This window comes from Corvus cornix, chromosome 4 (genome assembly GCF_000738735.6).
Source record: "Corvus cornix cornix isolate S_Up_H32 chromosome 4, ASM73873v5, whole genome shotgun sequence".
NCBI classification, from domain to species: domain Eukaryota; kingdom Metazoa; phylum Chordata; class Aves; order Passeriformes; family Corvidae; genus Corvus; species Corvus cornix.
Window position 1 is genome coordinate 18,202,236 of NC_046334.1, and position 17,512 is coordinate 18,219,747.

General features: G+C 40.8%; 1 long non-coding RNA gene across 1 annotated transcript in view; it reads left to right on the forward strand.

The window, feature by feature from the left end:
- Positions 1-17,512, forward strand: part of LOC104697215 — a 477,817-nt gene that overhangs the window by 245,557 nt on the left and 214,748 nt on the right. The window lies entirely within an intron of this gene.

Genomic DNA, 17,512 nt, shown 5'->3' on the forward strand with positions numbered 1-17,512 from the left:
TTTCTTCTCTCTCAGATAACTTTTAAGGTCTTGGATTTATGGATAGCCTATGGTTTTAGCTCTTAATTTTGAGAGTGTTCTGAAATGAACTGATTGGTTTTCTTGAGTATTGAAGCTCATGAACTTTCTAGCCAACTTCAGGAGGTACTTTCACAGGTATTAACAAATTGTCAAGAAAACTTTGTTACAGGAAGTTGGTATCCTAACAACACTGGGTGCATGAAGAGCCAGTGTTAACTTCTTTAGGTAGTACAACCGCTCTGATCATGCAGGGCAAAGTGTTCCCCCAAAGGAAGAACTGTCCCTGGATGACTTGTCCCTGGGACTGGTACCTTCCCTTGGTTTCTGTATTGAGTGAAAATTTACTGCAAGCAAATCAAAAGAAGAAAAATTCAGCCTGGATTTTTAAATCTAGAAGGTGTTTTGAGCCCAGATGGATTGTTAAAAGTTATGTATCCTGTTTTCAAATGCAAAGGGGAAAATGGCTATTTGGTTATTATGAAATGTTTAACACTGAGCTGCTTTGGGGGACATTTACTGTAGGAAGGTATTGGCTCCAGGAGCTGTGAGGGAAGGAGCATCACGGTAGTATTTGTTTGTAAATTTATCTTAGATAATAACTGGGGCGACTTTCTTGCCCATCTCTGAGGGTGGATGTATTATCTTGGTCCTCTGTAGTTAGGAGAGGGACTCATCAATAAAGAGCTCAGAAAGCAGCTTCTAGTGATCTTGAGATCAGACACATGCAAAGTGAGATTTATCTCTTGATAGCTTGTGATACAGGGTGAAAGCAAGCTTTTAAATTTATTTCTGGCTCCTCCTTTTCTCCTGCTTCCTTGTAATTTCTCCAGCCATGTCCAGGCTTAGATTTAGCCAATCTTTCTTCACCCAAATACTTGCATTTTTTCCAAGGACTGGCACGGCTAGAAGCTAATGCTGTTTGTATTTGATGTAATAGAGATACAGAGTTGAAAGACCTGACGTTTCTGCCAGCTGGGTCTAAACCTTCTCGCTATCTATCTTTGCAGCTGTATGTAAATGCCAGACTAGCTGGGGAAGGAGACTCGCTCATTTTTATGGCCCATTGTTATGGGTTTATCAGCTCCAGCAAGAGAAGGAAAATTCACTAGAACCGAGTGCTTTTATGAACGCGCTACAAAATCTTGGCATCACATCTCCACTGTTAATTAAACTCTCATGATTGTGACCAACCCCTTTGCCTTTGGGACAAAACTGAAGAATGTAGGCTTAAATATGAGCTAAACCCTTCTTATAAAATACATGAGAGTCCTAGGGCCATGGATAGTGAGTCCTATGTCTATGGAAAAATATTTTTAGTGGTGTAGCTGCTGCTCTTGTCTAACTTGTCTGCCAGTCAGGATATCTCCCATGTTATCATCTTAATGCCCTGATGGGAACTACTGCCTGTGAACTCAAGTGGATGGTCCCATCTGACTGATTCTATTGTATTGCACACACCTCTGTGGCTGCAGAGAGGCCTTTGAGTTTGAGGGGGGAAAGGTGATTTGCATATGCTTCATTTGTATTCTTGCAATAGCCGTGCTCTGCCAATTATGCTATAAGTAAACTGGTTTGTAGGAAGGCAATATACAGTATGTTCCTGGCTGTCTTCTCTGCAGCAGGAACCATGTAGGTACAGTGTTGGAACATTTCAGGGTTTACTGCTTGTTTCACAAGCTGGTCGGGGAAAATAATTGACATACCTGCATGCCCATAGAACTCTGAGTATGCAGCAGTAGAGTGGATTTCATGGCCTTAAAGCCACATGCTCTGTTTTAGAAAGTCATTGCTGTCTCTTCGATCTTTGCAAATGGGCACAAGCAAGGACCTGATGGATTGTTTTACCAGGAGCCAGCTGTCATATATTGGCATGTAAGGCTATGCTCTATTCATCATCCTTAAACCTTTACTTTCAACACAAAAAAAACCCCCATAATCAAATCAAACCAATGTTCGCAGTACAGATAAATTCTATTTGACTCCAAGAGTAAGGAGTTACAATTTTATGATCCACCTCGGCCAGTAAGGAGCATGGAAGAAAAGATTTTTTAAATAAAGGATGCAGAAAATGGCTGAAGGGATAAATGAAAGCACAGAAGTGGGTAGGATGCTTTGGAAAACCCTATTATATTCCCAGTCATCTTTCCATGCTAGCCCGTGGCCCATGTTTCAATCACTACATGAAATTAAAAAGCAATTTTTAAAGACATTTTTAAGTCAAATAGGAATCTTCAGTAGAATTTAGACTCCCCAGTGATTTCCATGAATGGATCTGAAGATCCTTAAGCAAGTAGATGCTTTGGAAAATTGTACCATGTGGGTCTTATTGACACTCAGGCAACAAAATACTGGTTCCTTCTTCATGACTTCAACCTATGCACTGCTGAGAACTTTCAAGAGTAATCCCCCTTCCTGAGAAGTGGCAATGCTTGACAAAACATTTCAATTTTGGGAAAGTGAATGTGACATGGAATGTAAAGGGCCAAATAAAGGAATTGGTTGTTCTTTCTAAAAATACGTGAGATTTTGCTTTGAGATAGTGAAGGTAACCTACTATACAGATCATCCATTCCTTCCTATTAATGGAAGAGGCCCTTTTGGAGGCTTTTTATACCCTGTCAGGAGGTGGAAGGCAGTGTGGCAACACATTACTTTTCAGCTCCTACAGAAAACCAGGAACACAGGACCATCTCCTCTGATGTCCTTCAGCTCTTTCCTAATCAGCTTCAGAGCTGTTGTCCAAGTCTGGACTCTTAATAGAGGTTGGCTGTCCCTTATAATTTTTCTCCCACTTAATCATTCCATGTCTTACGTGCTCTGGTAATGTGCCTACCTTTCTTTTTTCCTGTTTCTGTTTTTATGTCTTGGTTTTTTCCCTCCCCAGTCTCTCAGGAATTTTTCCCCCAACCCCAAATCCAATCACAAAAATGAAAAAAGTAATCCTGGAATCAATAAACCTTTTTGTTTAACTGACTGACTTTGTTCAGACACTTTCTTCTATAAGAGAAAACTGATACAGTTATCATTTTCTAAGTGCATGAATTATTTTTCGTGTTACTCACCTCAAACATATTTTGCTGTTCTGGAAAGGCAAGTCGTTCTTCACTTTAGAAGCAACTTCCAAGACACAAACAAATGGAAGATTTCATGTTACATCAGCAATGAAAAGGTATCAAGAATTCTACTAGAAGCAAATGTGTGTGCATGTGCACATAGGTGTCTATTAATAGATGATGAAGGGAGGATGAGTTAACTTGTAGAAGATGATGATTGTCAGGCTCTCAAGTAGCTGGCATCTAGTTCTTTAGTCCTGATTTTTTTTTTTTTTTTAATCTGTTTCCTAAGGGAGAGACTCAGGCAGTTATATGTTAGAAAATTCTTGCAATAATTTCAGAATCTCCTGGAAAAATCGGTGTATAAGGTCATTGTGTTCTCATGGGATTCCTGAGAATTGGTGGGTGGAAGAGGTGAGCTATGCAGATTTAATGCCCTTGCTGAGGGCATTAAGTTAGCCAAATTTAGCCCTTAAATCTTGTTAGACAATAACTGTTGCTGTCTTTCTTGTACTGAGTAGTGTCATCTGCATGAGTTTTGCTCTAGATTAGCCACAGCATACAATAGCTTCTGCCAGACTGGTTTGTCCAAGAGAAAAAGAGGTATAGGGATGTGCAGGAGTTAATGTCCTGTAGCACCCTTCTTATAGGTGCAGGAGATCCACTTTCACTGGTTTCATTGCTCACTGAAAAAACTTGTTTGGGTTGTGTTTTGTTTTCCACACACCTTCAACAAACACCAAATTATTACAACAGTATTTAACAGCATTGAAAGGTATTAATGGGAGCTACCCACAGGAGACTTGGCTTGTCATTTTAAACTTTCTTACCTGCTCAAGTGTGGATACTAGTATTAGAGTATAAAATGTAGTGTGTACTGAATGCACTAAACCCAACTCTAGGGTAAAGCTTTTTATTTTTCCAAATAATTGCATATCCTAGAATAAGGCTGAAAATAATTAATATGGAGGTAGAAGGTGGCACTTTTAGGTGAGTTACAGGACCTTGTATGGAAGAGCAAAACAACAGTTGGTGACATTGTTAGGTGGACATAAAATACAGGGTGAGTTACTGGTTTGCTAGAAAGATCATCATGTAGAAGATCCACTCTCCTTGGACTCTAAGAGAAATCAATCACTTCAGTTACCCTAAGAATTTAATAAGGTGTGATCAAGATGCACCAGCTTCTTTTCATCAGCACAACAGCCAGCCTGATGCCCACTTCTGAGAAATTTTGCCTTGGACTGGGGAGAAATAGCTCTGTGCAGAAGTTAAGATTTGTGGGTGTGGGATTTAACTGGTGTAACCCAACTGAACTTCTTGGGGAGGAGGTAGGATGTCTTCATAAGGATTTTTCATTCGTTCCTCTGGGTGGACTGTATATTTTGTTCAGCTGTAACTATGGCATTTTTTACAAAACATTTGGCTTCTTTATTGAACTGTGCTTTGGGATATTTCCATATTCTGAGTAGCTTAGCTTGCTACTTCTCTTATTCAGTGGAGCTTTTGGATTCCTTGATATGTTTTTTCACTGCTGTTAAAAGCAAGTTGTGCCACCACCTTGAAATCTTACTCCCTCTGTTTTATGAAGTGCTAGGTCTATTCCTAGAAGCATTAATAATGTATTCACTTTGCAATTTCACTATTCAATTACTGAAGACGCCTGGTACATGAGAACCTATTTAAGTTGATAAGGCAAAGCTAGATGAATAGGATTATCTGTTTCCTAAGCACACTGAATACAATGATATATAAATCTTATACCTGCAATGCTCTGTATGAAAATGTCTCAGAACATGCTTTAGTTCCCACTTGAATCTACTAGAATTGACATTAAAGTGAATAGAATTCTTAAATTTAGAAGGGTATTAAAGGTTAGATAAGTGTCCTTTGGATATCTAGGTTGCCAACACCCTTCTGATAGAGCTGAGCAGAGGATGTGAAAAACATCATGGAAAAAAATCCAAAAGAATGGGAATTTTCTCATTCCATGTTGGATTTTTTTTTTTTTTTCTGGAAAACCAGAATCCAAATCTTTCTTCTAGTTCAGGAAGTGATCTCAGACCTTATGCTGACCACTGGGGCTGCAGAGAACCCCAACTTGAAGAACAGCACTTCTCATAAACTTCACTTGACTTAAGAGAAACGTGCTAATGAATCATTAGCAAAACTTCTTTAGCCTCAGGACATTCATCAGAGACTCCACAGCTACGTCCTGATCTGCTTTTGCTGAGGCACAGCAGGAGAATGCTGACAGGATCAGAGTTAGTTCGGGGAGTAGTGCTGCAGGGCCTGAGACTGTGTTTATGTTGCTCCAGGCCTTTTTTTTTTTTTTTTTTTAATGACAGCAAGTGTTTCTGAATTTTCTGATTTGAGGTGAACATACTACAGGACTACAGTTTGAGTTGTTCCGGGGACTTTTCCAGAGGTTTTGGACAATCTAACTGGAAAGGGACCTTGTCAATGAAAAAAAACAAAGTAAGGGAACTAAATAAGAGTTGGGTCAGCTGATGTGTAAAAGCTTTACCAGGCTTTTTTATTTCACGTCGCATGGAAGAATCAGCCAAGCTAACTTTTCTCTGGAAGGCCCTTTACACTGTTCCAAAAAAAAGGGCCATGCCCTTCCAGGGCATGCGACCCTACATGCTGGCATACACGTGCTTTCTCGAGTGGCTTCCTCTGAGAGTGACAGGCCTCTCATGTGATTATTCCATACAGGCTGGACTTCATGTTTTGAGTCCACTCCACCTGATCACACTGGACTTCCCCTGGATCCTTCTCAATCACATCATGCCTCATTTAATTTTCAGCAAGATACATAAGAACATGCCTTACCAGCTTAGAATAATCCTATTAGTCTCAGTGGGCTTGCTCATACACTCCAAGCTGGAAGGCACTTTGCTAAATGAAGACTTCTGTAATGAACTCAGCATGAGAAAAATGCAACTTCTGTTCCTTTTGATTCCTTAGAAAACTCAGTCTGACTTTGAGAAAAGGTTTAATCAGGCAAAATTTCCAGGCACTTTAGGAAAAATTTTAATTACCAAACATGCCCATCAGTAGGGGTCATTGCTCAGGGAAAGTAGCTGATGCTAGCAGTCCTTGAAAAGACAAAGTTTTAAGTATTCCAGTCCAAATTAAAATGCTATTGGTGCTTGCAGTTGCTAAACAAGAAAGAACAGAGTAACAATAAATACTTAAAGGCTGGATTCCTATTGATGTCCATAGGAAAACTCTTGTCTCCTTCACAGCAGTCTGGTCTTGCCTTCTTTTCCACACCCAGCAAAGGAAGCGAGGGTGATGTCCTGAAGGCTGCTATTTGGGAAATGCAATGTGCAAAGCCCTTTTAGAGTCAATACCTATGTTTTGTTGTGAAAAGCACAGCAAGGGCTGATGATCCTTGAATTGTGCACAACACAGGTTTAACTTCCTAAGCTCTTACCTATCTCAAACCAGAGCGTATTTTTCTGGGCAATGTCACCAAATTAGAATCACAACAATGTAATTCTGCTCAAGTCTTCTGGGGTTTACCTATGATTGTTAGAACCAGATTGTTAGGGAAAGAAAAGACAAGGGATAAGGGAGGCATGCTCAGAATTCAGTGGGGATTATGGCAAAAGCTGTGGAATGAAGTAACAAACAGATCCTGCCTCTTCTGTATACCTCTCATTACAAAAGCAGCCATCGCCTCCCACAGCCAAAAAATGAGTGAACTGCCTGTTTTCCTGAGGGCAGCTGGTCCCTTCAGGAGCTGAAATAAGCTCAAGCTTTACTTCAGAAAGTAATAAGGGAAAATGCCCATTTGGATGAAGAAAAAAACCTCCTGATATACTTCCTGGGGGATAGGAGAACTTTAAAAATCATATGGCAGCAGGAACAAAATATGCCGTGAGTCACAGGAGAATTATAACTATGGCCTTACCACTGCTCTGTTGTTTCCACAAATTGTCCCTGCCTTCTGGCTATGCTGGGTGGGGTGCATCAGCGAGTGGAGACAAGGATCAAGGGTTATTGTGCCTGTCAACCCACCACAAACAGGTCTGCCACTCCAGGGCTTGCATGTGAGGACTCTGAAGAAGGGGAGCTTGCCACGTCCTTGTTGCTGGCTGGCTGCATGACCAACAGTGTGCCAAAAGTTCCTGTTTCAGCCATATTCTGCAGTGGTTTTGCGAAGGGAAAGGACAGAGAGGCTGCTGGATGTTGGGTGGTTTGGAATTTGTCTGTAGGTACCTAACTTGGACTGCAGCTCCTGGAGAAACCTTGTCCTCTGGGTGGATGGTTAACATGTGAAATCTGGCTCTCATCTCCACGGTATGATGGTCCAAGGCAGATGCTTTACAGGATTGCTGGTAAACTGATGCTCAAAAAAGTACAGCATGGAGCACTTTTTTCACTACCTATGACTGAAAAGGCACTGATTTATTATATCCCAAAGTACTGTTAGTCATCATATCTTAAAATCTTAGCTCTGATCCAATAAACAATTCTTTATCTAGGGCAAAAGCATTCAGTGTTAATTAGAAGCATAATTTAGTAAATAAAGGTCGGAGCTTTTTTAATGCTTTATATAGGGCAAAAGAAAACTTAATCTCAGGGTTATAAAGAGTGTTGTTGTTAAGCAGACAGGAAACACTTCCAGACGGAGTCTCTGAAATGTAAATGAGCCTATTTTACCCCTTGACTTTCACAAATCTCTCATCATGCTGCCACTACAGAAGAGGAGATAAAGAATTCTAGTGTTGCTTCCAAAGAGATCATGTGTTTACTGAAACCAGGCTATGGGTATACTATTTTGTGGACTTTGAAGCATTATTTTTAATATTGATTCAACACAAATCATGAACTGAGAGACTGGTTTGGGCTGGAAGAGATTCAGAGACCATTTAGTTCCATCTCCCTGGCCATGGGCAGGGACACCTTCCACTAGACCAGGTTGATCAAAACCCCATCCAACCTGGCCTTGAACACTTCCAGAGATGGGGCAGCCACAGCTTCTGTGGGCAACCTGTGCCAGGGTGACTTGCCATCCTTAGAGTAAATAACTTACTGAAATGGTAGCTTGCAGCAAAATCTGGTTTTGTACTGACAGATGGAATCATGAGTCTGAGCTCTCCTTGTGTATGGACGGTTCGCAATGGTGCGCACACAGCTACTATATGTGCACCTAACAAAGACCTCCAGTGCCTCCATTATCGTATCCATATATACTGGGGAAGCAGAACAGAGCTCGGAACTTATGATCTTGTGAATGGGGAGAGCAAACCAAGGAAACAGGTCAGTGGTCTGACTGATGGCGTGAAGTCCTGCAGATTCTTAGTAGGCATATACTGTTGGATCTCATGACATCCTTTGAGCAGATCTGCATCTCTTGTGCAGATCCCTTAGTCATGATTCAAGGTCAGAGTGAGAGAAAATACGATCCTTGTGGATAGGTTGGTGAAAAGGGATAATCCATGGGATCGACTGTGCTATGTAGAGCTCAGGAGGACAAAGTTAGAAGGGCTGAACAGTCCTACTGGTTTTACAGGTCAAGTGAAGAGTCTACGCAAGGTCTGGACTTACTTGTGTTTGAAAGGAGGTGCAAGGAGACACTGACGGCCTTGGAGAACTGATGTCTCAAGGAATGGTAGAAAGCTAGGCGGTTTTTAAGAGAAGGAAACACAGGCATTTTGGCCCTTTTCTTTTTTTTCCCCACTAGAGGCTGCAATCTCCTGTGGTTTACAGTAGTCATGGGACTGTTATCTCACAGACCTTCTAGATTTCTCCACCTTTGGAAAATAAATAAACTTCCACCAGTTTCACCTGCTGCATTTGAGACTGGGAGTTTGAGTGGCAACTGAGTTGCAACTGCACTGAGGATTGTAGCTGCTCTGTGATAATCAAATTTGGTTTGCTTGACACATAATGAGATTATTGATTAGATACACACAGCTTGCCATTTCAAATCACATCTCCTCTTCATTTCCAAGGGATGATTGACATAGCCTAACATGCTCAGCATCATTAAATGGAAAGAGTTATTTACGGTGTTGCATCAGAATTTATCACTAATTCCCAGATCTGACAGAAAAGAATCACTTTGTGTGTGAGGCATTTTTATCTTGCCATTAAAAAGTGTATCGAAAGCTTTAGATGAGAACTGAAGCTGAAATTCCTTCCTAGTCTATGTCCAGATAATCTGGCCTGCAAAACTGAAGCAGGGAGTGGTGGGATGTGACATATGCAGTTCCTGATCCTTCATGCTCTGGCTGCTCCAGATGTGGATCTCAGCTCAAAGAGTTCTTATACTGAATGTCTTCTTTGTAAAGTTCTCTTAAGCCTCACTTTCCCCATATACCATCAGTTATCAGCAGCACCAGCTGTGGGCAGACTTCAGTGGCCAGATAACATGTGCTGTGTGAGCCTTCATTTAGAAATTCATAAGGCATCACTTCCATTCAAAGGAGGTGATATTTACCAAGAGCAGGTTTAATATGTTTTTATTACCTTCTCCTTTTCTTGAGGAGAAAGGTGCATGGCACCCAAAATTGTGCAGGAGAGGCTGTGAAGGGACACTCTGCTCTTGCTACTGATCCAAAGCTGCTAGATTTTTTTTATCCTGAATGTCAAGCATTTCTCCTTCAAAATCTCCCTCTGAGAATTTGAAAGAGCTGAACTGGAATCCTGCCTGACAGGACAATTTTGCTTTAAGGTAGATGTACATAAAATCATGCTGTCCACCAGTTCTCTTGCAGATACTCATGCCGTATTATGCCAATGGAGATAAAGAGCTCTTCTAGGTAAAAGTACATTTGATTTTTTTTTTTTTTTTTTCCCTGAACAGTCTCCTAGACTTTGTGACAGTACCTCTATATATGTGAGACACCACTGGTTCCACACTTGGGCCCATCTGGAACACCTCTGCAGAGTCGTATTCTAGGCTTCATTCTTCTAGAAGTGTTGTGAGGGTGGAGGGTGTTTGAAGAAAACACACACGGTTAAATGAGCTGTAAAAATATGCATTATACAGAGACACTCCAGGAGCTCTCTCTCATTTGTCTCATCAAAGCAAAGATAAATGAGCAACTTCCTCGTAGGCTATAATTACCTCTAAGGGGAAAAAAACATTGATAATTGACAGCTTTGAGCTTGACCCTAGGAAATAACAAAATCCAGTAGTTGGAAATTGAAATTTAGAGTGTAGAGAGTGAAATTTAGAAACTCGGAGACATGATTTTAACCCTGTATTTAACTAACTATTGGAGTAGCAAAGTTGAAATTGTGTGATCATTAATTTTCTATCTAAATTGTGGGGTTTGAGTTTTCTTTAAAACATGCACTCTTCTTCTAATATAATTTTAAGTCCTTGGCCTGTATTCCCTCACAGAAAGGGCCAAGATGTTTTAAGAGCTTAGCTCTTGTTTTGGCAAAAAGATGTTATACAGATAGTAATCCTGTTTGAAAGGCATTCTCCATCTTTAAGCTTCTGAAAGGGGAGAGGACTGCAGTTTTGAAAACCTGGTCCCAGCTGTGGGATTTGAGAATCTGAAGTATTGGGGCCATGAAGCTGAAAAACAAATCCATCCATCAGCATGATAAAGGGTCTAGAGCAAACCAGACCCTATGTTTTGAATTTCTCTGTCATTTCCTCCCCTGTGTTTTGTCATTCCCGAAATTTCCACAGTTTTATTTGCATTATACCTGAGATTGAGGCTGTCTAAAAGTCCCATCTGCCCAAGCAAAATGCAATGTGAAAGCTAAACCTGGTCACACAGCACATTTACAAACTCCCTAGCAATAGAATGTTTGTGTACTCCATGTATTCAGTTACAATTGCTTCCTACGGGATATTTTCCTTCTGCATCTCTTCCAGTGTACAGCAGATGAAAAGGACTGACAGGCACCCTTGGCCTTGGTTCAGTTTCCTTTGTCCTAAGTGTCCCTCCCCATGCATTTGGGGTTTTTATTAATAGCTCATTGGGCTAAAAGGGGTCTCCTCTGCCTTACTTCTGGGTTTATCAACATCCTTATGCTTATGCAAGGCTTGGTTCATATGGTATTTTGCATTTGTTCCCAAACTATAGCTGATGCTTTGCTCACCTTAAAAAAAAACAGAGTTTTTCTTTATTTAAAGTCTTTGTATTTTCTGTGTAGCATAAACCCAAAATGAGAACATAAATATGCAGTTGAACTGAGGCATTCTCTTGTCTAACTTACACAAATGATGTCTTTAGATTGTCCTGTTCTTCAGATTCTGTTGTAGGATTCAAATCAAATGAGAAATCAGAACAGATGCAGCTGAATCAGAACTGATTTATAAACCCAAAACCTACATGTGATAATTACAATATTTATGTTAACTATCAAATTTCTAGGTATCATTTACCTGACTATGCCTTGTCCTGCCATGTAGCTGGAGCCTTTTTTACATGTTGCACAGCTGCAGCAAAATGGCGTCTTCTGGAAAAACAATGTTTGGATGTTAAATTAGGGTTGTTTTCTTTCCACCATGAGTCACTTACAGTCTACAATTGTATTTTGCCTGCCATTGGCCAGTCACCAAGCCTTAGATGTTCTTTCTCTTCAGTTCCTCAGGAGTTCCTCAGCTCTTACACTGTCCTGAACAACTCGGTGGTCTTATCACTGGAGGTGAGAGGAGTTGTTTCTACATGAGCGAGAACTTGGCCCAGTGTCATAATAATGAGAACAACATTATACCATAAAAGCCAAAATCCATTCATGGTTGAACTGGCCATAAGGGCCCAGGCTGGGATCAGGCAATCTGAGAGCAAGCCATCCTCTAAGAAAGCTGGGCCTCAGGCTGAACCTTATATGAGTTCCCAGCCAAGCAAGACACTGCTCCTCTTCAGTGATCTGTGTGAGGCATTCAGAAAGTGTTTTGTGATGGAACACCATCCCTCAGCTTCTCAGCCCAGTCTCAGCTCATCCTTTTCTGCTTATCCTCCAAAACAAGGTTGCCTCATGTTGTACAAAGTGAAAGATGCATTTTGAATGACTTCTGAATGATTTATGTTAACCCTAAACACCACTGCAGCCAGGCTGCTCTTGGAGTATGGCTTTCTTAATTGCTCCCAGCAGGGAATCACAAAATGTGACAGGGCATGCTTCTCATATCAAACCTATTTTCAGAAATCTCTTTCTTCCAGCTTTTCCCGTAAGTTTTTTGTTACTGTAAATAACATACAAGCCAGGGGCGAGTAATATGTTAGACCCTCAAACCTATTTTTGGGGCTACCAAATAGGTTTGTCATGCTGTCAGTCACAAATAAAGGTTTCTTTTTGTCTGTGGAGAAGTTTGGTAAGGGTTTTTTTGCCTTTCATTTAGCTTTCTAAAAATGTAGGCTCCTGACCTTGATCTAGTTGGCCTCCCTTCTTTTCAAAGAGCTATAAAACAGCTGTGACATGCAAAAAAAAAATCTGCAAGAAACCTGACTGCCTTCCCAGCCAACCTTGGCAATGAGAACCCTTGAGTGAGACTAACCTTACCTTCACTGGAAAAGGTTTTGTTCAGTAGTGCCTACGTGCAGCTTGTCGGGGCCACAGACGCTTTGTCATTTGGCTCCATCTTCTGGGATAAGGCAGAAGAAACAGAAACCGCTTGAGTTGACACTCTGCAAGTCCTGTCACACAACATTTATTGGTCTTTTCTTACTCTTCATTAATGCTTCCATGCAAGCTCACATTGGATGCAAACACAGTAGGAAACCTTTTGCTTTTCTGGAGATGTTCTAATGGGAGCAAGAATTCAGTACACAAAAAAAGTGCTGAAAATCAATAGCTTTTTTGTTTTCCGAGACTAAGAAAGGACAGTTAGTGAATGTTTGACTTGCAATTCAACAGTGACAGAAAAAAAGAAGAGCTCAGGTAAATGGCTTTTTGATTCCTGCACGGTTTTGCAGAATTAGCTCTGACTCTGGTTTAGCCAGCACACTATTTGTTCTCTGCTGCTGCAGCTTTGAAGGAGAAAAGGGGATAAGGCATTATTGCTATAGCAACCTTCAAGTGGGTGCTGTAGGTGATAAAAACACATTATTTGTTAAGGGAAGTTTTGACCATCACATCCTCTCCATGCAGCACCCAGAGCTGTGGGCCAGCTAACTGAGCTGTAGTTGCCATTTGCTTCAATTTTCCATTCATTCTTTGAGTTTTTCCACTGTTCAAAATTAACAAAGTGTAAAAAACGTTTCAGACTTTCATCTCTGAGGACTCTGTGCTCCTGCTGTTGCTGAGACTGACTGACATTAGTCCCTTCCTGGGGGCAGCAGCAGGATCCAGCACAGCTTCTTGTCACTCTGCTCTGGCTTCGGCAAAAGCAGCAGCTGTACCCCGGCCATTCACTGCATCCATTGCTCTGCTGTGCTTGCTCCTGGTGCTCAAGGTGTTGCTGAAGCTGAAGTAATATCTGGCTTTTGAGATTGTGTGGATGGTGGCTTGTTGCTGCCAATGAGCTCCCAGAGGAGATGTGTGCTGATACCTGACAAGCTCTGACCTGCTGGTACAATACCTGCTTTAATGTTGGAGTAGTGATGGCAGTGAGACACCTGGGAAAGAGGTCTTTGTATCCCCAGTACAAAGCTGTGCTGGTTATTGGCATGCCAAGGGGAGTTTACTGCAAAGGAAACTTGCAGAAAATAAATTGTTAAATCAGACTTCTATTTTGATCACAATTCAGCAATAGCTTATACTTTGTTTCTCTTATATGTAATTCATGAGGGGTGACTAAATGGTTAATGCAACTTTAGACAAACTAGCTGGAAATACGTTGCCTGAAGTCATGCTTAATGTTCATATATATAATATCTACTTCTCAAGCAACATGCTTATAGTATTTACTGTGCATTATTGAGCCTTTATGAATGCATTTTAACAGAAGACCTGACATTAAAAGGAATGTACTACTTTTTCTCTTCTGTGAAAGCCAAATCTATTTAAAATTTGTGGGTTTGACTTAAAAATGACTTCTTAATGTCTAAGATGAAGCTTGGTAATGAAATAGTGTGCACATTAGTAATAAAAATCTGTAATTTTATAACTCAGGGATGTACTGTGTAACCTTTAATTTAGAATAAGTGAATTGTAATTTGGAGGAAAAGCAGCTACCCATATGGATGCCTCAGACATCACAGGCATGCAGGTGTTCCTTAGGTCAGCCTTGTATATTGGACTTCTGGGAGCTGTCCTGCTGGTCTGATTCTTTCTCTCACTGCCTTGAAGAAAGACCCATTTCCTGCAGCCTTTTGGATGATTTGAATCTGCTGCTCTCTGAAAGAGGCTTTTGGCCTCTTTGATTTGTGGTAAGCTTAGTCTGGCTTGGAGAAGGTTTTGTGGGTCCTGTCCCTTGAGAATTAGAACTGGAGAATGGGTTGCTTGGAACAAGAGGCATTTAGCTTCCAGGGATGCTGGAATTAAAGCTTTAGGTGCAACTGAAATTTTGGAGGGACAAAGCATTTCCAGACTTGATGCAAGTTCTGCATTAGCTGGCAGTTGATACAGGACTGTGCACTCCAGGGTTTGTTTGTACCATTTGGGGCTTTCAGGTGAGATGTAACCATGCAGGTCCCTTAGCAAGGCTTGCTGTCTCTTACCCTTTGCCCTGAAAGATGACTTGGTACTTTGCACACTGTAAACTTTGGTCATTTCTATCAGGCTCTTGAAAAAAAACAAACCCAAAATGCAAAAAAACCACACACCCTGCTTTTTTTTTTTTTCCCCCTGAGTTTAGAGCATAGAATTATAAAATCTCTGAGGATAAAGATTGAAAAACCTCCAATAAATAAAGATAAGATAAAGATAAAAATAAAGATAGAGTGAAACACCTCCAATCCCCACACCTTTTTCCATCATTATTACTTATGCCACAAGAAAGCCGAGGAGATTTGTGCTTATAAATAACAGTATTATTCAGAAAGGGATGGGCAACTGGAAATATAACTGCTATGTTCTACTTTGAGTTTCCCCACTTTTCTCAAAATTAACCTAACCTAGGTGTTTCTTCAGTCAGATCTTTGAAGATTTCTCTCTGCAATTTTTTCTGTCCTGCTGGACTTAACACTAATACCTTGCACATGTTGAATATTTGGCTTTTCCACTGACTCATGAGTGTGGAGCCATTGCCCTGCAGGTAACCACAGTTACAGGAGGCAACAGAGGTTTTGGAGGGGAGGGGGGTGTGAGGAGAGCCTGTATGAGTCCTGCCTGGAGGCACCTGAGGGAGCTGGCACTTAAGCAGCAGGGAAAAAGTCCCTTTTCCCTGGCAAGCAGCTGTATTGGAGGGGTGTGCTGAGAGAGGCAAGGAGCCTGGCTCTGTCCCAGAGGAGCAGCAACCCCCATGGTAAAAGGCAGACATGCCTGAAACCACTTTTTGCTGTTCCTTTCTCTGTTTTCTTTTCATTCCTGTGCAAAGCCTAAATAACACTTGGCATTTGAGCATGTACAAGCAGCAAATCACTGTTAGCAGTGAGCTCCCAGAGGACAGGTCTGCTTATACCCAGCTGGCTCCAAACTGTGGGTGTAGCAGATTTTTCACAAGGCACTGGCTGCAGGTCCAATAACTGTTCTCTTCCCCAGTGCATCCTTTGACTAAGCTTAAACAAATTTCAGCCAGTATTCTGAAGACAAAAATGAAACATGAAAGAACTCCTGTGAGGGTTTTCCTTCCCAAAGAAACCCAAGCATTCAGGAACATGGGACACTGATAAAGGTGTGCCCTGAAGACAAGGTACCCAAGGGCCACATGTGCCCTGCATGTAGGCACAGCCAGCTGATGTATGTCACATATTTCTCTCTCTTACCTGCTGTTAAATTGTGGAGCTGTTGTATTCTCTCTTAATACTGAAAGACAGATCAGGAGAGAGTTGGAATAAATGGGTCTTGCCTTCTATTCTCGTGTAGTCCAAGCCTCTTGAGAACAGGAAAGAAAAGAGGGGGTGAATTGGCAGTGGCAGTCAAATACCTGGCTCTGGTGTGAGCTGAAGTGGATGAGACAGTAGCTGAGGTCTCTGCAATTGTTTCCATTGCACAGTGTGGACGTGTCAAATCAGACAAAGCTCACTAGCAGTGAGTGCTTGACGTACTTGGTTTGCTTCAGGCAACCTTACAGTAATAGACATTACGTACCCTTATGTGCAGCATTGCAAACTCCCAGCTCAAACCCCTTATCTACATTGCAGCCTGTAGTGAGATAATAAAATATTTTACTTTGCTGCAGATAGTTAAAAATGAAGGTAAAGTATTGGAAAAATTATGAATTTTTTGATGTCAGATGTAGTGAGAATTTACTTGCTCTTCCAGATGGCATTAGCAAAGGCACAGAATGTCACAGGTTATTATCTTAAATTGAATAATAAAATATGCACAAGTTATTTTACAGCTGCTTTAATACCTGATTTGTAAAATGATTGCCAGTTAATAACAAATAATAGTTGCTATAATTAAGACTAAGTCATTTGTAATTATGGAACCCTAGAAGACAGACTATTGAAAGAAGTGAGGAGAAATAACTTGTCAACTCAACTCAGTAGCAGCATCATTTATTGAATGATGAATTTTAATGAATTATCAATTAACTAGTCGTTACCTGATATAAGTTATTTATAACTGGATCTCAAATATGAGTTTGTGGCTGAGAACATCTTTGTGGCCCATCCAGAAATAACTGAAAAACAAGCTGCTCTTAATTCTGTTGGCTTCAGTGGGACAAAGAGCTGAGGCTGTTCTCAGGTGAGTGCTATCTTCACTGCTTTTTGTTAATGCAAGCTGCAGAACTTTGCTGACTTCACTGAGTAACACAATTTCCCTGAGAGCATAAAAATGACCTAACCAAATTCAGCAACAGGTCTGACAGCAACATGTGCCTGGGGGAGCAGCAAGTGGAGGGGATGGGTGGTGGTGCTTTCCTGGGATGTGGTTTCTGTCACCCTGGAACTAAGAGACTGCTGGGAGGCAAGGTGAAATTCTCATCGGATGGCTTTTAATTCATTGGTCTTCTACAAAAATGTTCTACTGCTCTTTGAACCTGAGTAAAATTTTGATATTCACATAATGCTGTAGTAAGTTATTACAGTTTGACTGTGCATTGCATGGGAAATTGTAGCTTTTTTTTTTTTTGTCTTGACCCTACAACCTGCTGATGTGGCTTGATGCTTTTTAGGCTTTATCTATATGTATTTCAAATTCATTTTTAATAGCATTTTTTATTTTAAACCTATATCATATCATCCCTCTGTTATTTTAGGCCGAAAAGCTGTAGGCAATCCAGTTGTTCCTTGCTTTGAAGGTATATCATACTTCTGATTTTCCTTTCCCTTTCTAGTTCTAGTGTATCTTTTGAGATTTGGGGAGAGGCCAAACCTTCAAGCAATATTCAAAAGTCAAGGTCACTTGGATTTACAGAGATATTTTCTGTTTTGTTCTCTATTTAGTTATCTCTATTTTGTCTG